The sequence below is a fragment of the Pagrus major genome, chromosome 10 (assembly GCF_040436345.1).
Source record: "Pagrus major chromosome 10, Pma_NU_1.0".
Lineage (NCBI taxonomy): Eukaryota > Metazoa > Chordata > Actinopteri > Spariformes > Sparidae > Pagrus > Pagrus major.
This window is the reverse complement of record NC_133224.1, coordinates 21,345,334-21,367,583: the sequence shown is the minus strand read 5'-3', so window position 1 is coordinate 21,367,583 and position 22,250 is coordinate 21,345,334. Positions and strand designations below refer to the sequence as shown.

At 40.7% G+C, this 22,250-nt stretch overlaps 1 long non-coding RNA gene across 1 annotated transcript; it reads right to left on the bottom strand.

Moving 5' to 3' along the window:
• Positions 1 to 3,240: 3,240 nt before the first annotated feature.
• LOC141003221 (uncharacterized) lies at positions 3,241 to 21,622 on the bottom strand. The gene is made up of 2 exons (XR_012179696.1): positions 21,486 to 21,622; positions 3,241 to 3,519 (listed from the first exon to the last, which is right to left on the bottom strand). It is a non-coding gene; the product is annotated as an uncharacterized lncRNA (long non-coding RNA).
• Positions 21,623 to 22,250: the final 628 nt, after the last annotated feature.

Here is a 22,250-nt window from a genome sequence, read left to right as displayed (position 1 = left end):
AGGGTTAGTTGACCCCAGTTGTCCTCCAACTTTAATTGTTCTTGTTCATCATATACACTGTAGAGTGATGGATGTGTGTATAGTATGAAAAGTGCTTTTATGTAATTATTTTGTTATTATTGTATTTTGTTGGTTATATCACCTGTTTGTTTCTTTATGATTCCCCCTCTCCTCTTTCGTCTCTGCGAGCCCTTTCCTTGAGCAAACAGAGAAGAGAGAGGCGATGATGAAATGAAGGAGGGTTGAGACTGGAGAAAGAGGTAGGAGGAGAGGGCGAGGAGTGGGGGTGGAATAAGGCATACTGAGGAGAGGGTAAATTGGTCCTTGCCTGGTGAAAAGGGAAAATGCTTGGATGGGGGGGGAGAAAAAAAAGGCAATGTTAGACAGACAACACACTAACATCATGTCTATTAATAAAAGATATGGTTCAACAATCAGCACATGAATATGGATTCATCATTTCATCAGGAGGGAGAGCAGGTTTGTGGAGTGGAGAAAGGAGGGATGATTCCAGCTGGGCGTCTGCTCACATGACAACGGCTCCTTCATTTTAAGCTTTTTGCGAGCGGGGACAGAAAGAAGAAATTCAAAGGTAATTAAAAAGGGAGAGGAGGAGTGACAGGAGGACAGGAGGGAGGAGGACGAGAGTGGCGTTTGTGCCTCCCAAACATCTGCTGACTGATTAGCAGGAGAGGAGAGAAGAGGAAAAGGACCCAAAGTTTGTCTGGGAGCTTAAAATAGATGTGGCGAAGTGAGTAGAGCGAATAAATCATGTGTTGTTAATACTGCACAAGATTAGGGAGTATATTAGTGAAATGTAAGTCCCTTTTGAGAAAAAAAGGTTCATCCCTCATGAGGAGAGGGATTCAGAGCCCATGTCTCACTCTGGCTCTCCTCCTGCTTTATGAGAGCCAGAGAGAAATCTGGTGTGTGTCCTTTCTGATGGCAGAAGCTGCCACTTAGGGTGCCATCTGCACATCAGGAGCAATTTTGGGGTTCAGTATCTTGCTCAAGGATACTTCGACATGTGGCTCGGTTCCGCCCAGGGGAGCCGGGATTTGAGCCAGCGACTTTCTGATCGCTGGTTGCCTGCTCTACCCACTGAGCTATAGCCGCCCCACTGTAAAATGTAACTGTGTAAATTGAACCCCTTTACGTGCACAGTGCGCGTGCGAGGTCATGGATGTACTGTACATAAATTACATTACACAAACCAGCGGCTGTACCTCATCAGAAAAACAACCATATAGGACGTCTGTGCAAGCAGCTTATTACGACCCAAATTTACATTTCTCGTTTGGCCGTACCAACAGGAGCAAAGAAGGAAGTAAAGTGAAGTAATCAGTAAAGTAATCCTGTATGAAACCAAAAAGTAAACGGTGAGTTATTTAAATCCAAACCATGATGTTTTCCTACACCTAACCAAGTAGTTTTCCTCATTGAACACAAACAAACTGCGAGGGTACGATGAAGGTCCAGTTCAACTGTTGCTGCGACCAGCACAGTATATTGAACAGTACCAATATCTCCAGTTAGTGCTCTCTAGTAACTTACTGCCTCCACAAATGAGCTTCTGAATCTTCAATAGAAGCACTCCACAAATCTGTCTGCTGTGTCTCAGTGATCACAAAACAGTTAATTTTCTTGGTTTCAGCGCTGCCTGCTCTTTGCTGAATTGCTCAGATGCCGTCAGCTCTGCAGAGTGCACTCGAGTGTGTGATGCCGTCACTGTATTCTGGAAGCAAACAGAGACGAAAGCTTGACAGCAACTTCCAGTGGCCGCTGATGTTTGTAATACGATGGCCCCTGCTGCATTGTGATGACAGTTTATCTCTCACGAGGACAAGACCGGAGAGAGTTTTTTTTTCAACAATGTCAGAAAAAATTCTGTTGTTTTTCTTCTGAGTGTATGAAGAGGTAGTTTCTCTGGGGTAAATTTAACCTGACAGACATGGTCCCTGGTGTTACCCTTTGGGCAAAAACCAGTGAATACCGATCTGCTCAGAAAGAGGGGGGGGGGGGGGGATGTCAGGAAATATTACATCAGTTTAGCCAGTCATTCACTCCCTTTGTCTCAATCACTTGCACATCTTGTACTAAACTTTTCTTAAGGCAAAACTGATGAGAAAACAATCAGGAATGGAGTTATGTAGCTTTTATTATCATTTTTTGGCAGAGTGTTGTGTGTGAAGGAAGCTGGTGTCCTGACTGCTCCAGAGCACAACATAGTATCACGGCAGTTTCTTGGAAACTGTTTGTTTTATCCCAAGCAAGACTATCTTTCGTGCCTGCACCACGGTCCTTTGACTGAATGAAACGCCACATGTACTGCCGCGGGGTCGCAGGGCGGATGGCGGGGCGTACTAAACCGGGACTGTCACACCAGAATTCAGGGTTTTGCATCCAGTCCGTGGTTAGCTTTAGGCAACAAAAGCACTTTGGTTAAGGTCAGGGAAAGATCAGCTGGTGAAACAGTCACAACACAGGAATCCTATAGATAAAATGTCATCACAGTTTTATGAACTGCCATGATACTAGGCTGCGTAGCAATCCCAAGCTCCATAATCTTGCTTGATGAACACCTTCCACTGCCTCTAACACCATATAACTTTTTAAATGACTTTTCATGCTCAGATAACTTCTTGATCTTGTTTCATTCCTCTCAGTCAGTCCATCTATACTTACTCTCCTGCAGTTATTAAAGCATACCATACGATCAGAGCTGATTCACTCTGGATAGTCTGGGTACAATGATCCATCGATCCAGATAGACATATCGATTTAGAGATTAACGATCCCATGTCATCCATATCATCATCTTTAGGATACGCCTTTATTCTAAAGAGATGTGTTTTTTGAGCATTAAAGCATGTAAACCTATTGTAGTAGTAACCCAAAAGACCTTACCTGGCCTGATAATTTCCACCCTGTCCAACTCGGCCCCTGGTTTGGGTCTCTGTTCCTCAGATCCGTTCTTCCAAAATAAGGTGGCAAAAGCACATCTCAAGCAGGGTCAAGGCACACACAAAAACAAGTCGTTATTTTTTCAGGATGTTCGTGGCGTAGCAATATTTATCCGAGATAAAAGCAGGTTTTTACTTGTCACAAAGCCTCAAAATCCCTCTCTAACATCCTGCACCTGCAGCACAGATTTAATGAGTGAAGTTAAATGGGTCAAGGCTAATTGTTCTTACCTGGCACAAACTCATTAAGAAGAGAGAAAAGAAAGTAACCCTGGTGTTTTGATACATAAGATCTTTTATTCATGATACGGGTCACACGCGGTCGCTGCTACTTCTTTATCCCTCCAACTACGTGTGAAGTGGCGACTGATTTGCTCCTGGGCTCAATCATTCAGCCTCCTTTTCATCTGTACGCTCTCCTCGTCCTCGTTCCTTCCTCCATCGCTCCTCCAAACACGGAGTCCCTCCCAAGCTTCTCCTTTGAGCTCCATCAGCTCCCTGAAGACAGACGGGAAGATGGGGGAGCAGGCTTTGGGGGATGGGGGCGATGGTGGTGCTGATGGGGGATGGAGGAGAGGGTGTGAAGAATAGTGTTCCCAGAATGTCAACACCCACTCATGTGCACAACGACTTATATACATGAACACACACACACACAAGCTCTATAACCACCTTACCCACTGGCACACACTCACCAGCAGTCACACACGTCTGCTGACAGTCTTTCCACCCAAAACCCCTGCGGAGGCCCCTCTGTGGTTTAATTGGTGTAATTATATTTGCATAAGGCTGTCCTGTTTCAGCTTACACACACACACACACACACACACACACACACACACACACACACACACACACACACACACACACACACCTGACAAGTTTTAATAGGCAGGATAATTGATTTTGATTCTCTCACTTGTGCCCTGAAGGCTCTATCTGCACTTTCTGCAGAGGATCAGCACTCCATACGTTTACTTAGACAAATAGGAGCACATTTGCGACTAACTCAGCTGTTAATTATGGACTTTAAAAGGTTATTAATGGACTTGATGGGAGCGTTTGAGGTCAATATTGTATTGATGATTGAGAGAGGCAACACGCTGTGTCCCAAAACCTGCAACACAGACGCTGAAAGTGAAAAACTGAAAGTGAAAAAGCTGCTGATGAAAAAGAGTAAAAATAATGAGAGCACTAATTGAAGTGGAAATCAACTTGACATTTTCCCAAGTGTAACTTTCCCCCTAATTATTACTAGGTTACAACTTAATATGAGACTGAACACATGTCGGCTCCTTGTTCAGAATGAGCATCAACAAGGGCAACATAATTACCAGCCCTGCAATACAACCAAAGATGCTGATTAGAGTAGAAACGAGGCTTTTAGTTGTTTTCTTTACAGCTACAGTAATTGGAAGAAGCCTTGAGGTGGCTCATCAAAGGAAGGATTTATTCTATGGATAATGTTATATCATACAGTATATTTATATTTTATGTTAAACCAGTGCCTTTGTATTACTTAAATTAGCATATGGTTGCTTTATCTAATTTTAAGCACATAGCAAAATAACAACACCTTCTCAATTTCAACTCGTCAAAGTCGGCAGCTTGGCCAGTGCCCTCAAACTGTGATGCTCTACCGACCCTTCTAGCGTCAGGTTTGCATGTGAATGGTTCCAAGGTCATGTTAGCACTAATGTGTTATATTCAACATCTGGTCAGACTTTTAAAATAAACGAAGAGTTTGTATAGTATGACAGATAATGACATTTGCAATGTTCTTAACATTGTCAAACAGTCGCGGTTTTGTTAGGTTTAGGCAAAATAAACTACTTGCTAAGGGTTAGGCAAAGTAAAGTACTTGGTTAGGGTTACGCAAAAAAAAACTACTTGGTGCACTCAAATCCCTGTCTCTACAGGGAAAAACCCGTTGAATGACCCGGCCCCTGACTCACACTTTGCCGCTCTATATACTAATGCACTGACTTAAAGAAGTGACACTGGGGTAAGTAGAGTGTCAAACTGTGAAGCGTCGGCCACTGACACAGCTGCAGTATTTGACACGTCGTGAGTGAGAATAGACTGAAGATAACGCAATACATGTAAGCATACAGTGTAGTTAAAAGGATCTTATCTCAATATGATCTTATTCACTCCAAAGCCAACCTTCTGACATTTTTTGCGCCTTCATTAAAATGCTTTATTTAAAATGAAAGTTGTGTATGACTGAAACGCCAGCATGTGTTTGAGGGTGTCTTATGGTGCACACAAGGTTCCACCACTCTGCTGTAGGTGTTGGAAAGACAAATGCACAGGAGGAATGTTGTCAGCAGTCAAAGTTTCTACCAGTGATGAATGGAAAAGACTCATCATTTGAATATTACAAATCAAATATCAAAACTCAAGACAATTTACCACCATGCTGTTTGTGACACCCACTGTCAGTATGATGATCATCTTTTATCAGTTTAGTTGTCTGTGAGCACGTCAGTAAAAGTGTTCCCTCTCATATTGTTTCATTTCAACAGAAAAAAAAGTCTGAAAAAAATAAACGTGTGTCACATGAATGCTTTTCTTCTTCTCTCCTTACTTGATAAATCATCTTGTGATGCCCATCTTGAAAGTGCTAGATGGGTCCCCCTCCCCAGGTTGGTAAGGAGACATAGATAGTATTTAGAAAGAGCTTTTTCAGCTTTTAGAAAACATTCAGAGCCAATTACAATGATTCCTCTATCAGCAGAGTTCCCAAAAGCAAAAGTCAAAAGTTATGTGATACTAAGAACAATATTGGTCTTGAAAGATCTTCTTTAAGGCGTCTGAGTATGTATGTATGAATATGTAAAGAAGAGTAAAGAGATGACAAGGTGAATTAAAACCCATGGTGTTGTGAGTACATGATGTCTGTATATTATTCTCTTTTATCCATATTTTGTCTGTTTTCCACTAGGACGTCTCATTTATAATAGAGAGATAAGAAATGAACACAGAAAATCCACAAAAGGACAAAATGAGTTGGAGAAACTGGAAATGATGATAAAAAATGGAGGAGGAAATCAAATGCTTGAGAGCTTCAACGGAACTTCTCCTTTGGTTTCATTTTAATAATAGATGGAGGTCTAAATGGGTAAAACTGTATTTGTATTCCAAATTACACAAGAAAAAGCTAAATTTTACTTTGCTGTCGTGTTTTTCTTTCTCCTTCCTGACCTGTTGATCATCTTGCGACCCCTTAGATTTTTATGACCCTCAACCTGGGTGATGGAGCTAACAGCAAGCTAACGGTTCATATAAGGGCAACATTGTGGGTTCAACTCTCACTGGCCCTTTTTACACAGTACCTCTGCAACAAATGCCAGTTTTGTGGGGGGTATGTGTAACAACAGCATCATTGTCTTGTGACATATAACATTCACATCAACAGCTGTTTCTAAACAATAATGGCATAACACGGCAATAACAATCATTTACTGTCCCTGACATACGTCCTGTGCTCGAAGGGTAAGGAGCTCCGGGAAATCTTGTGGGTTGCACACACAACACGTCTTCAATAAGTGACATCTATCCCAGCCACCACGATAATATGTTGGCATTTGATGCTTCTGCGAACTATGGATACGTTCAGATTAGTCTGTGTCATACCTATTGTATTAACATTTCTACAATACGGATTATACACATTCAGATTACATGCATATGAGCTGACTTTCATATGACATGTCAGGAGGTGGGGGAGATGGTTGTGGTGTGACAGCTGGGCAAAAGCCATAGACCGCTGTCTAAGATAGCACTGACGTGATCTTTGCCTAACCATAACTAGTAATAAGTAACTGTTATATTATTAATTTCTTCAACAGTAACAAGTAGTGTAAGGGAGTACAATTTCAAAAGCAGCACTATTATTACAGTTACTATATTAAGTAATGCAGCGTTACTGCTTTACCAGAACGCAATTTGTTTTTGTGCTAGCTAGGCCGTCTTACGTTGACGTGGACGTGCCCAGGTTAGGGCAGGTCATGTCAGCTACTAGCCAAAAAGCTGGTTAGAAAAACTCTGGTGCTGGAAATGAGGTGTCTACTGCCAGCGAAGCAGAATGCATTCCAGCTGAACAGCAGAAACTGGATTTCAGAGCAGGACACAGTTGTGGAGAGTGTAAGTGATATCATGGAGGAGAGGTTTTTTTTTAAAGGCGATTGACTCTTTAATGGGCCTGAGTCTTTTATTTTCACCAGTGTGAAAGGGGTATGAAAGAGGCTACAGACTCCTGCTAGTATTATTCCCTCTCTCTCACACACATATGACTGCCTACACTACGTACTGTACACACGGCTGGTGTATTACTTTACGTATGAGTAATATGGAGCCAGCGATACAGAAGCAGGAAAGATCCCATTTCTGTAAATTAGATGCAGTAAAACACCGTAAAGATTTTCTGGAAAAAAAAAACAACAGATTTTTTTCAGACAAATTGCCTTCAGAATTACCTCTTGAACAATACAAAACACATCTGAAATGGTCTTAGCAAAAATATAATGCCATGCAATCTTCTGCACCTCCAAGTGATTTTAAAATGATCTCTAATTCAGAGACACCACCGCTGGCCAGGCTGCTGTGACAGCTGCAGTTTTACATAATTCACTGTTGCATTTTTTAGGCTTTTCTTTTCTATATTCACAGAAAGCTTTTCCCTTTTTTTTTTTTTTTGCTTTGTTAACCACATCTCCCTTCCCCCTCCCTCTCTCTCTCTCTTTCATTTATGAACTCACCTCACCTACGCTATCCATCCCTCCCCCCTCTCCTCCTCCTCCACCTCCTCATTTTCCACACACACCAAACCCCTCGCCTAAAAATGAAATCTGATTTTCCTTCTCTCTCTCTCTCTCTCTCTCTCTCCCTCTCACTCTCCTTCTCTCGCTTTCTCTCTCACTCTCTCTGTGGATGAGGGTCTCTGGGTCTTTTGTTCATCCACCCGCTCATGTGGCCTCCTCCGGTTGCCACGGCAACCGGGTGTATACATACTGTTGCTCCAGGAGTAGAGATCGAGATTGGAAAAGAGAGATGCAGGGATGCGGAGAGAGGTTGAGTGGGATGAGATGGAGTCAAAAATAGGGGAGAAAGAGAGAGAAAGCAAAAAAAAGGACAAAGAAAGGGAGAAATATGGAGTGATTTAGAAAAAGAAAGGAGGAAATGGAGGAAAAAGGAAAGGGAGGACAAAAGGATATAGAATTGACTGGATGTAGGAATGAGGACGATGCATTTTTCACATCCTCAGAATGAAATTACCCTTTAATACCAACCCACAAAACAAATGCATACATAGTGCTCAGCATGTCTTCATTTCCTATCTATTTGTTTGGCAGAAGATAATTGATTTTTTTTTTTTTTTTAGATGCTCAGCAAAGTTTCAATCTAATCTTCTGTCCTGGAACTCATCTAGCGTGTTTCATATCATCGGCTGATTTAGTACAAGAGTTTAAAGCCTACTGTGCCACAGTCGCGCACTGCAAAATGCTCCAGATAAGAATGTCAGCAAAATAATTCAAATGTAAAATGTACTGCAATGAAACAAGCCAGTGACATTTTTCTTCCTTACTCATTACAATTTATATTTTACATTGTTTAATTACACCATACCACATCATTCTATAAATCATTTGAGCTTAAAACGGAAGGGAGACAATAAAATACATTTCCTGTGTTTTTATTGTCTAATTGTCAGAAAACTCAAAAAGAGGACAAGATGGACCGGGTGGGAAAAACTAAAACTGACGCTGAATGAGGGAGGACAGAATCAAAGATAAGAAAAAAAAAAATCAGAGACAATAAATATCAGCATCTACATCCGGGCAGCATCTTCCTCCACCCAGTTGTCTGTGTTTGCTGTATTAGACGCCCTGTAGGAATCCAAACCCTGCAGACAAGCAGCCATCTGCCATCTTGGCTCCTGTCCAGTGCTGCTCTGTGGAGCCAAGATGGCGCCCAGTCACACACATTCAAAAGAATTACGTTCAAATAAGACATATTTTTGAACATAACACATGCAGACAGCAAAAGGCCAAGATATGGGTATATTATTTGCTATACTGGCTTATGTGGTGAGAAAAATAAACTAGTCTGTGCATTTTGAAACCAGCTTGTTAAAAGTTATGTAAGCGCAAGTGCAAACATCACCAGCTCATATCACACCAGATATAGAGACAAAATTGTCTATTTTTTTATCATGTTAAATATTTGTTGTGGTGCCTCCACAAGTAAAAGCAGAGCCAGACAAAAAATGCAGGCTATCACTTTTTAATTACCTTCCCACTCAACCACTAGTAAACACAGTCTGGCTGATATGACATGGCAAAATATCAAGAAAGTGAAAATGAATCTTAGTTAACGGGGAGCCTCAAAATAACATACAGTTGAGGAAAACTCATCTTTCAATTGAACAACATTAAAAGTTGTAGTGATATCATGAATTCTAGGCTACATGCTTGACCTTCTCTCTGTCAGGCAAACAACCAAGCAAACTTGATTTTCATAGCTGTATGCGGATGTATTGCTAATATGAGACGGCTTCAATTGCAGCCAACGTCTTATCTCGATGACAAACGAGGACACGAATGCATGGCTGGTGACCTGCTTACATGGAGACTGATTGGCTTAGCAGAGAGCCCATGAAGGAATGATGAACAGAGGCAGCAAGGAGAGACAGAGGAGCTACAGCATCATAGCGATTACCCATGCCAAATGCACATACATGCACACACACATAGTCCCGTGGAAGGATCATGACACGACTCTCTGATCTCAACTAATGCTGATCCAGACTCATTGGCATCAATCCAGTCTCACACACACACACACACACACACACTCTACTGGCAGTTCTCCATTATGAAAATCGCTAGTCCCTCTCATGCATATACATACCCACATGCTCAGAGGCCAGCAGAATAACGTAACATAAAAAAAAACCTCAAATTGAAACAGTATAGAGGTTCATTCTGTTATCCACAAATATTAACATTTCCATGCCTCCTAAAAAGCTTGCCCAAAACCAAGCTTAAGCTAAATTTTTAAAGGATCCTACCTCCCCCCTTCTGTCCTCCCTCCAGAGCCACTCCTCTGAACCATATCACGGTGCACTGCCTGACTACACCGACACTGACCGCCCCATAGCTCTTGCTGGCCAGCTTAGAGATATGTGTTAAAGGCTAGTTTGCAACATTCCACAAGATCTCTTAGATTTTTTTAGACTAATGAATACATAACAACATAAACAACTCTGTTAAATGCCCCAATCATATAAACACAAGCAAAATAGCTGTTATGAACGTACTTCAGTCTGTAGCTGAATGAGTTAGTGGCTGAACAACAGCCTGTCACTGTCGCTGAAAAAAAAGAGGTGACAATCACTTGGAGAGGAGTAGAAATGCTTTTAAAAGCAGGTGGTTGAATGTTAGGAGTGTTGCTAAGTAGTTGCACTGGTGTTACTGGTGGTTGCGATGTTGGTGCCCAGTGCTCCCTTCATTTAATAATTAATTTCTCTGTTTGAGTCAATATCATTTATAATGAATAGATGTGTGCTTCGGTCTCTCTCTGTCAGTCTACTGTGCACCTCTCTGTAGTAGCTTGTGTTTATTAGAGGATTCACTCTGAGTTCAAGTTTGGTCAACTTTGACATGAATATTTGCGCTGTTGACCAACACCGAGTTGCCTCGACAGTGCTGACCTTTGAGGGGGACGTGAACTCAAAGAATCCAAAACTGAGGAAGCTGTTGTATTGGGAGCATATCTAATGTTCCACAGTTTCTTTGTTTCCCAGAGCAATATTTTGTTAGCACACGTTAACCTTTCTCTTTCAGTCAAATAACCCGAACTCTAGTTCATAGGAGCATAGAACAAAGGGCCCTGAGAACAAAAGCCTTGGGAACATAGGAGCCTGGGAACATATGACTTTGGGAACATATGACGCTGATAACATAGGCCTTGGGAACAGAGGACCCTGATAGCATAGGACCCTAGGAACATAAAGCCCTGAGAACATAGGACCCTGGGATCAAGCGCACCCTAGTTTGCCAAGATATGTAAAGTAATAAAAAGTTAACAAAAAGTAACAAGAGGAAAACACCTATTTACTTATTCAGCAGAACATCGACCCAAGTTTGTCAAAAACGTCTCCCCTCTGAGCCACATTATGTACATTTGATTTGATAATAAGATGCTATTAATCCTCCTTGTTTCGATCTGGAGTTGTCACTGATTATATAATGTAAATTTATCTTTCAGCCCATCTCTCTCTTTACCAGGTCAAAGGGATTATATGTGCCCCATGTTCAGTGTCTATATAATTACAGATTACATGTGATTACACAACACACACACACACACGTGTGTATCTGCTTAATCCTGAAATGATTCCTCTGACATGTGGTGAAAGTCAGCATATTTCAGTTGTTTGTCTTATGACTGACACTGATACAGATTAATACAGAGCACTTAATCACCTTAATAATTGGTGTGCATTTAATAATGAGCATATGAGTGTGTGAGTGTGTAGTCTCACTAATTCCTCATTCAATGCAAAATCAACAATATGATAAGCGAGGTCGCTCCCAGGTCAAATGCCGCATATCTATGGTGCATCTGTTTGTGTAGCGATGCATGCATCAATAAGCATAGCTATCTTATATGAGGATTATACATTATTGCACATGATGAGAATATGTGTGTTAATATATGTCCAGGTCTCAGCTGGTGTCACATGGGCAAATGCTGAGAGGGCAGTATCGCTCAGAGGGGATTGTCACATATAATAAAGATGCTGTTAATAACAAACCGTGGAGTGAGGGGTCTATAATCTGCAGGATTAGTGCCTGTGGATTGAGACTGAGATTAAATCCGACACCAAGCAGGGTCTCCTCCTGCAGAAAGACAGATTAATATGTGTGTGTGTGTGAGGTCCTGTGATTTTATTAATGACATCTTTCGAGTCCTAACCAAAAAAACATTGTCTGCTCAAAAGAAGAAAAAAAACATCTTAGTATCATCAGTAGTTTGACCCAAAGCAAATACAAGGAAGAAGACATTATTTCACTTGTATGATGCAAACCTTACAGACTTTTTGAGACGGGTCCAACTGCACGCCGAAGCCTCAAAGACAGTCCAACTCAAAAGGAATACCCATGAGCAACATCGCGCAAAAGCACATCCACCAGTGTGTTGTGCAAGAGAGAGAAAAGCCTTTTCCATATTTCCAAAATCTAATAGGAAAGCCCCTCTGCACTCAAAAAACACACAGAAACACACTCACATACACACACAATATTACTATAATCAAATCTTGCAGCAAAAAAATCAGCAAACTTCACACTTGTGGTTTTGTTCACACAAAAACATTAAAAACTACATGTTTTCTTTTTTTTTTCAAAGTTTTTTCAAAGTAATTCTACCCTACTTTCTCTTAGTTTCCAAATTCCTCCATCCTCCCCGGCCCCACACATTTACGCTCAAACACACACAGTACCCCTATTCCTATTCTCCAGTTTTGACCTTTAAATACACTGTCAGGTTTTTTTTTTATATCTTTGTTAAGACACAAACAAAACCTGAAATTGCCTCTGGGCTCCTGTTCACAGTCACACAATCAATGCTTTCTGACATTTATAGAGGAGGGGACGAGGGGGGAAAGAGTGTGCGCGTGCATGTGAGCGTGCGCCCAATTTACTGTGTGTTGAAACCACCCACGAGATAGACAGGTGAGGTCAGTTTTGTTCTAACCAGCACCTGCTTGCATTTATTCAAAGTACTCATTTGAAAGCAGCCTACACGGTGAGACTGTAAATGTAATTCAACCTTCACTTTCCTATTTTGTACCACCCGTCTGGACTAACAGGGCAATTTCTGGGACGCCAAGAATCATTGTCAGTCTAATATCTAATAAAAAATAAGGTTGAAATTGACTGTTAAGAAGGCTGCCTCTGTTTTCCTTGAAGAGTGTCCTACATTTAAATCTTTTTACTTTAAAAAGGTGCACTATGTAGTTTAGGGGAAGACATTTTAATGAGAAGAGGAAGATCTTCATTGACTGATTTTTTTTATGTCTGAACAAACTAAATAAACAAACTGACCTTAAAAGGACAAAACACACGTTTTATACTGTTTTACTTTGTTTATATGTGGCGGACCCTGCCACCTTTCTAGCTTCAAACAGTGTTCTGGGGACCTTATTTTCCTCTGAGAACAGCTCATTTATTCAGTTATGGAAAAAATAAATATTTCTGAATTTGTGTTATTACCTCAATAATAATGTATATCAAAGAGGCACTGTGTAGCTTTGGAGAAGAAATTTAAACTCAGAATTGTAATATTTATTTAAAAAGGCCCTGTTGTATATGTGTAGTTACCTACTGTGACCCTGGTGTATTAGAACATATTGTGAAGCTGAAAAGCCACCTGATTACACACAATAAAAGCACTGTCTGTCCACAGCCAAATCAATGCACATCTGATGTAGCTATCCCAGCTAATGGAAGGCAAAGTAGCTCAAAGCGTGGACAGTGTGCATACAGTACCATTGAATCAATATCAGCCACTTAGGGCTGAGAAATACTTCAAAATAATAATAATTAAACAAAAAAAAACATTCAAGAGGCTACAACTGTGCTGTCAAGCTGATAGAAACAAACAGAAATGTTTTAGCATTTGGCCTATTGGAAAATTGAATAGGCCTTCTGAATAGTCAATATAGTGTAAAGCAGTGCAGACGCAACACTGTCAATATCAACAATGGGCTGCTCTGCACTTAGACAAGAGAGCACAAATTGACAACTAAAGGCAATTTCATGGTGCCCTGTGGTTAAAGTGAATCTGACCATGCGTGTCCCAGTATAAGTAGTTGAAAGCGTGCACTGTTTTGTCAAAACACACACACACTTTTCCTCTATTTTCTCCTCTTAATTTGAGTGTACCCTAACAACCTGTTGCCCCATTTCCTTGTGACTAATTATATATGAGCATGATTGAATGTCGGCAGCATTGGAAATGCCACTTCAATCAGCAATCAACAACATCATCATCCCTGTCATAGTGGGTCCACAAGGGCGGTTTGTCAACCGTGACGGTGACGGCTGCCCAAACTGTCAGACCAATGAAGGAGATGGTGAGGATGAAGACGCCCTCCAGATGTGACTATTTGTATCTCACGCATCTGTCAATTCTGACACTGACATACGAGGTAAAAGAGGTGCAGTTAGGATAATAAGTAAGACAAAAATGTCTGATTATTTATGGATTTCCAAAGAAATAATGAACAGTTCCATCTATTTCTCTAAAGTTAAGGGAGATTCAATGATGTGTTGGTTTACACAAACACAAAAGGTCTGAAAAGAAGACCAGCTTCCAGAAAATGACGGAATGGGTGTCGTTTTTCTTTAACAACAGCACAAAACAGTCCGTTCTTCTTGCAAACAGTCCTCTACGTGCCTCAGGCTGTCCTCTGAGTCTTTGTAGGCTGACCACTTAAAGGTTAGGATTTGCTCCGGGGTTGAGTTCACCAATTAGGTGGAGGTCAAAGCATAAGGTCCATCTGAACCAGTTTATATTGTGTTTTCCCCTTCTTCACATTGCATTGCTTGGTCCTATTCTCATTAACTAAGTGATAATAAAATATCAACCTTTGGAACAACTATCAGTATTAAGAGTGGTCCTGTTTTTCAAGTATTTAAAAAGGCGTTGCTTGTACTCATTTACAGTAATGTAATGAAAAAATTAGTATGAAATTAACTTAGTCTGAACTGAGGGTAAATGGCTTCGTACCATCATTTAGAAACTAAAACAGCCAAATATAGTGCAGACTCATTCACGCACAGGCCCCCCACACACAAATCTTCTCAATCATAGTTGCTCTGGGTGAAATCATTTACATGAATATGCACACATTCAAAAGAAAATAAAGGTCAGTGCACTTTATGACAATGGAGGATACTATAACAAGGGGGTTAGGACAGCGGGCAGGTCTGATATATCCAATAAAATATAGTACCAGAATGAGGGTTGGGTGATTTCTGCCGAATTGGCATATGACGATGTCTACGGTGAAACATCGTGATGGACGATGACATCATCCCGTTACCACCGACATACATCCCTGTACCAGGTTTAAAAGCGTCCTCGTCTTCGCACCACCTGTCCGTATGCACAAACAATGTTGGCCTACTAGCCAAGGAAGCTGAGCTAAGGACACTGTATAAAAAAAAGGCGCGACAGAGAAACAGCGGCCCGCTGGAAAAGAAACACTGCTGCCACAAATTCAACCAAGTGTCTTGGGTTCGCCTAACTGTTTTAATACGAAAATTATAAACGGGACATAGAGACGTAATGTAAGTGCACTGAGCAGCAACATACTTCTTTTATTTCCTCTCCCCACATATCACAAACAACAACAACCCTTGACCTACGGCAACTCTGAAGGGACACGCCTCTTAATTGTGCTCTCTGGTGGGGAGCCTTTTAAATCACGGTGTTACGATGGTCAGGGATTAGTAGTCCATGGCTGTCAGCCATTGGCGATGGACGATGGCATCGTCAAACTGTTTGTTGGAAACATTCAGCAGTGCTTATACAGCCACAATCCTGGATCAACTTTCCCCCATTGTACTTGTCATAGTTGTGAACATTCATAATGTACATTCATTTTTCATTTGACCTTTAAATAAAGTGGCAGCTAATCTGGAAAAACTGCATATTTACAACCCTTATTATTGTTCTCATTGCACAGTGAGACCTATTTTTACTGATCTCACCACTTTCCAAGATTTCAGAAATCACTTGGGTGAGTACAGTATTACCAGTACCGATAGAATCCATGGCTGAAATGGGTTAGCTGAAATATTATTATTTTATCTTTTTACATCTGACCTACTGTGAACATTTATCTCACATGACTCACTCTGCTTTTTCCACTCAGATAGAAGAAGAAGAAGCTGTGCCTACTGTTGGTGATATTCCCATGAGATTCCCAATCCCGGATGAATTCCCACATTCCCTCATATGTGACCAAGGGGACTGGCTTTGTTTCTTCTTCCTCTACTGTTTTTTTGAGGTTGAGGTTATTAGAGGTGGTTTCATTTTCATTTAGCAACCTCTACTTCGACCTATACCACCAACTCCTGTAAAAACACTTTTCTGTGACATTTCAATTTGCTTCAAATTTGCTTGACAATGAGATGGAGACACAGTTGCTGTCTTGAAAAAATGAATTTGGATACTTGTTGGACCTGTGTTTGTTGTCCAGTCAAGTGGAGGAAAAGTTGAGGAGTGTCTGAGTGAGAGGGAAAACTGTCTAAAATGACTGTACTCTCTTCCAAGACTACGATGAGAGAAGAAAAAAAAAGAAAAAGAAAGAAAGATTAGAATAGCCGGCTTGCAGTTGCTGTTTCCTGAGCTATGGAGTTGAATAATGGGCAGAACATTTTGATTATTATGATGTCATAGTGCATTTAACCCATTCTGGATATAAAATGTCATAGCTTCATCATTTTATTCTTTGTATAAAATTGTATCGTAATTATCGTATGAATTCTTGAGTCATGGCCGAAAATGTGTTTTGTAAGATCAGAGTGACCTTGACCTCTGACCTTTGGCCACCAAATTCTGATCAGTTCATCCTGGAGTCCAACTGAACATTTGTACCAAATTTGAAGAAATTCCCTCAAGAGATAGCTCTCTCTTCACGTTCACAAGAATGGGAACGAAGGACAACCCCAACAACATAATTCCTCCGGCCTTGGCTGTCGCAGATGCAGAGGCATAAAAAAGAGAAAATTGCTGGCTTTGTGAGGCGAATATTGTGCTGTCAGGAACTAAACTACACATTTTGTTAAATGGAGGGATGATGGCCCTTAGACTAAACTATATGAACAGCAGTCTTTGGTCTCAGCTTGCATTACTCAAGATTTAATCTGTTTACAACATGAAACACCACCTAATACTGTTAAGAATGTACAAGGCTATGTTATGGCTCAAACTGTATCCAAACAACATCAAACACATAACAATTGGCTTCAAGGTTTAAGGGAATTTGACACAAAGAAGCATATTGCGCCAAATGCCATCTGTCTAGTCGGGAACAGAATCACCAAAACACAGTGACACCCCAAAGCCAGTCAACCGAGAGACACTGATGCCTTAAAGCCACGATGTCTCATAACAATGGGATCAAAACAGCATTAATACCCATGTTGAAAAACAACACTCAAACCCTTCTATCCCGCTCTGAAATCCTCTTCCTCGATTCACCCCAAAAAACACTTCTGAAATAATCAGCTTATGAGATAAGAATGAGGCTTTTTGTTGAAGTTCACTATTAAAGACTGTAGCGATTCTTGTTCCTTTCAAGAAAATGACTACACTATTAACCATTTTAAGGTGGAAGAGTAAGAAATTTAATGTAGATGTCAGCGTTTCTATATGAGCTCCATTGTCGTCTACTAAGTATTCTAACTTGATCTTCTAAGAAAGGCCTCATCGCTTTTGCATGAATCAGCCAGAACTTATTCATACTGACAATAGCCTCTACAGTTCATTTATTCAGACTCTGGTGTTGTAATCCATCTGAGCCTATTACCTTTTGTCTGGACCTTGAATAGTATCACACGAATCTGTATCACAGTCCCAATTGTATCTGTCGTTGGCTCAGATTGGATCAATGGGGTTGATTTAATTCACAGCCAGGGCAGTCAATACCTGTAACTAATGCTAATTTAGATGTAAATGATGCCGTCCAAGTAAAACTTGCACAGTCAAGGTCATTCAAGGACAAAAGGTTGTTTATATAAAAGCAGGGAAATGGTGAACCAACAGGAAGATGTACTTCAGATGTTGAATAGGGTTGTGTAGGCTCTACCCAACGCTGACCTTGAAATAAAAACAAACTGAAAATAATAATCTACCCTGTATTCTATTCTGCAAGACATTAGCTGTTGAAATGAGAATCATGTTTTTGTTTCGCTGTGCTTCTACACTGCGTGGCGATCACATTTAAAAAATACCATTTGAATTGATTCGTGTTTTTCTTACTTTTTCTTTCTCAAGAGAATCTGATACAAAACGAGCACCTCATTTGCACATTCACCATTTTTTTCTCTCCATTCTCTCTTGCTGGAACCATTTTCTGAGCTTATAACCGTATATGCAGCACTGAGGATCTTGTACAGTACACTGTACACTAACATATGGTGATCCATGTCTTCTTAAAGGAAGACACAAAACATTATTCTGGTTTGTGTTGACATAAAATCGGACACAGCTGTGTTTAAGGTAAGGCAACATGCTCACAATGATAGTGTTAATATGCTCATGCTCAGTATAATGTTACCATCTTAGTCAGCACGCTAACATAAGCTAATAAGTATGAAAAACTAAGCAAAGTTGAGACTGATGGAAATGTTGTTGTTTTGCAAATATTTAATGATAAACCAAAGTAATTTGGACCTGATGATAGCACTATAGAAAAGTTATGGGATCACAGTCATCACAAATCATCTTGTGGGATTCACATTTCATAGCAACCATACAACAGTTGTTGACATATTTTTGTCTGGACCAAAATGGTGGAATGTTCCGAGTGCCTCAGACGGCTGCCATTTTCCCTCTAACATCAAGCTCAGAAGGCGGCCATTTTCCTATAGCATCAAGCTCAGACAGCGGCCATTTTCCTCTAACATCAAGCTCAGACGGCGGCCTTTTTCCTCTAACATCAAGCGCACAAGCAATGCAAAATAATGCTGTAATGTTGTTTTTTCATCTACCCCATTCGAATAGGGTTAACATTACAGAGGAGGTGGGAAATAAGATATTCACTGTGATTCTCTGTAATTATATTCACTATTCCAGACAGTATCTTAACCATTGCAAAATTTGGTGTGTAAGAGACTTCAGCAGGACAAGCCAAAATTATCTACCTTACAATATCCCATCTGATGGTTCCCAAATAGGCCTTTTTCATATAAAAGGCAACAACCCTACTGAGTGATAAAGTAGCAGGACAGGCAGCTCTTCCTGCAGATATCCACTTTAAAATACAAGGATGACACTCCAGACTGGACTTCAATTACAGGACGACCAGCAAGTTTGACAGAACAGGAGAGTACTGTGAGTGTTATTTCTCCAGTAGGGATTTTTTTTAAAAACTACCTGCATGTGCACTCTAGTCCATTTTACTATCATTGACGAGCACAGGTAATGTTAAAATCACCCCACCTCCCCTGGAGAAATGATCTCAGTCTGAATGGAGCGTTGGAGGGACTCTGGTGCATAATAATCAGCCAATTTACTCAGTTTCACTATTTTTTACTTCACTTAATGCAACCAAAGGCATTCTCTGAGCTCAAAATTGCATGCATGTTTCAGGAGAAGTTCATTAAAATTAAAAGACATTGATCAGTGTATTCTTGCAACAGGAAACAGACAAAAACAACTTTCATGCAGGAGAAAATAAGTGAAACACACATCAGAACACGTCCATGTATTTTTTAACTGTGAGCCCATAAATATAAGGCATATTGGTCCAATGCAATACGATTGGGATCTCTGTTGTGATTCCTTGTAAGCTTTAGACATCTGAGAAACAATCCACCAGCCACAGTCATTAAAATACAAAATTATTCTCACTGCTACACCAGCCGGTCACCTACAACCCCACTTATCCACACAGTGACTGCCCGGCCGAGGCATTAGGAGGATTGATGCTGGTACCACTGGGACCTCTGTGGTCACTTTAATGGATTGGCTGGTGAGACAATAGCTCACACCATATCGTATTTGAAATAAGCTAATACATTCTGTTTGACGACAGCGGCGACGGCTAATTCTGACCTGAGGTAACTGATTGTGTGTGTGTGTGAGCAAATCCTCCAGCCACCAGCAGTGCAACCTCCTTTGACCTTAAAACACGAGTTTAATCCCCAAGGAGAAGCCCCAAGTGTCCCGATACAGCCTCCAACACACACACATGCATACACACAGTCGGCTGATCATGAGGCACACTCCCTACGGCGTGGGAACAAACCCTCTTGACAGCAGACGGCGGAGTGCTAAGGATGTTGTGTGTGTGTTACTTAAAGTGTGTTTGTGCATTTGTGTCTCTTCGTTGCTCGCGCAGTCACATTCTGCGTTTGATTGCAAATCACCATCTCTGCTTGCTTGTGTGTGTGTGTGTGTGTGTGTGTGTGTGTGTGTGTGTGTGTGTGTGTGTGTGTGTGTGTGTGTGTGTGTGTGTGTGTGTGTGTGTGTGTGTGTGTGTGTTCAAAGGGGAGCTCAGAGGACAACCGTTAACAATGATATCACTTCAGCCTCTATGAATCTCTCTCTACCTCCCACAGGGCGAGGAGTGGTGGGAGTGAGGAGAAGAAAACAGGAGTGTCAGGAATGAAAGGGAAGTGTGTTTGCGCCTGGTGGGTGATGAGTGTGTGAGGTAGAGAAAGGGAGGGATGAAGGAATAAAAGATGACAAGAAAGACGCGCTGCGGTTGGCATGGTGCAAGCATGTAGATCAAGGTTGGAAAGGACAGAAGAAAGACGTTATTAAAAGGACACAGATCAGACGAGACTTCCTGTGATCCAAGTTCACTGTGAACATCTCAGTGTTTTCTCTCTTCGTTACTGGCTGTCTTTTTTTCCCTCTCTTGCTTTCTTTGAGACTGTCTTGAGACTTCTAATAGAAGTGTGAAATATGACCGTTATGTCTCAGAGCCTAATTGAAACGAGTGTAACACTGTTTTAGTGCCGCAAATGACCGCCATACAGCTATGGAGGACTGAAGCTGCCAAAATAAAAAATAAATTTAAAAAAAAGGTATTGAAAATAAATGTAGGCCTTAATTGATTTATAAAATGTAAAATATATTGATATTTCCACTTTAATTTGCCTCTGTATTTATTTACCTTTGTTTTAATTCAACTATTTATTTACTTACTCCTGTAATTTTCTATTTTATTTATTGATTCATCAAATTTTTAAATGTATTTATTTACTTGTTTATTTCTTGGGTTCCATATTTGGATGATGGATGGAAATAATTAATTACATATTGATTGATATATTGAGCCATTTATTTATTTTTGATTTTAGCATTTTCAGTCCTCCGTACCTGTCCGCATTGTTTTCTTGTGAAGAGAAAAGACATTTCAAAGAAAACCTATGCTATTCTTTTAAACACAATCTTTAGGGAACTTCAAAGCTGCACTTACCAATATTCTTATATGATTAATAGATTTGTATGTAAAGGGATCACTGAGACTAATGCAGTCCCCCTCAGCTCTACCAAGCAGTTTATCCTTTTTCAGCTCATTGTTTTGGTTTCACGGCCCACTACTTCACCGTTTTGGTTGGCAGATAAAAGCTACACAAGGTACAGGGATGTAGAAGGGCTTTAAAATTCACAAGGGGATTATGTGTATTCGTTGTTCATTTATTAAATTCATAGAGGTAGTGAGTTCGAGCGCAGGTGGCTCCCAGGGTGGTGCAGGTGGAGACTCACGGTTACGCAGATGGCTGGCTCAGGCAGTCAGGGTTGTGTGGGGTGGCAGAGGTGCAGGAGGCTGGAAGGCGAGTGGTGGAGTTGGTCCACAGGAATGGCCCGGTCACACTGGAAGAGCAGAGAGGCTGGATTTAGGTGCTGGCGAGTGAACATAAAGAAAGCTTCTAAATACAAATACTCTAGAGACACTGAGAGCAGAGCAGGTGCTGATTACATCCAATGCGCTGCAGGTGTGTGGACCAGCCAGCAGAAAAGCCACGCCCAGCCCCAAGCGCCTCTGAAACACAGAGTACAGAAAAACGTCACAAAACAGGCCACGACAAGGTCAAATCACAACATATAAATTATATACATATTTGTATGTTTGTGTATATGTATACTACATATCGATTCATTTATTTATGTTTTCATAAGTAATGATTAAATAAGGAAGCTTATGCTGAATTATTAGATAAAGATTAATGGATTTTAATCCTTTTCGTACATGTAATTAGAATTGCCTGTTTTCATATGCACTGCTCTTTTGTTGGTTTGTTTATTTATGGACTTGAAATACAGATTTCAATCGCTCAAAGATCTACTCCATATGGTTGTGTGCTGACATTTAGAGGATAACCTGAGCCAAACACTTCCAGATGCTTTTTGGTATTTGTAGTCCCTTATCCTAACTCTATTCTGCTGATAGGTTTTTTGCAGAACTAGGAGTCTTTCCTGAATTAGCAAAGCTCCAACAACTAAGTGGTCATGAGCAGGCCATACAGCCCT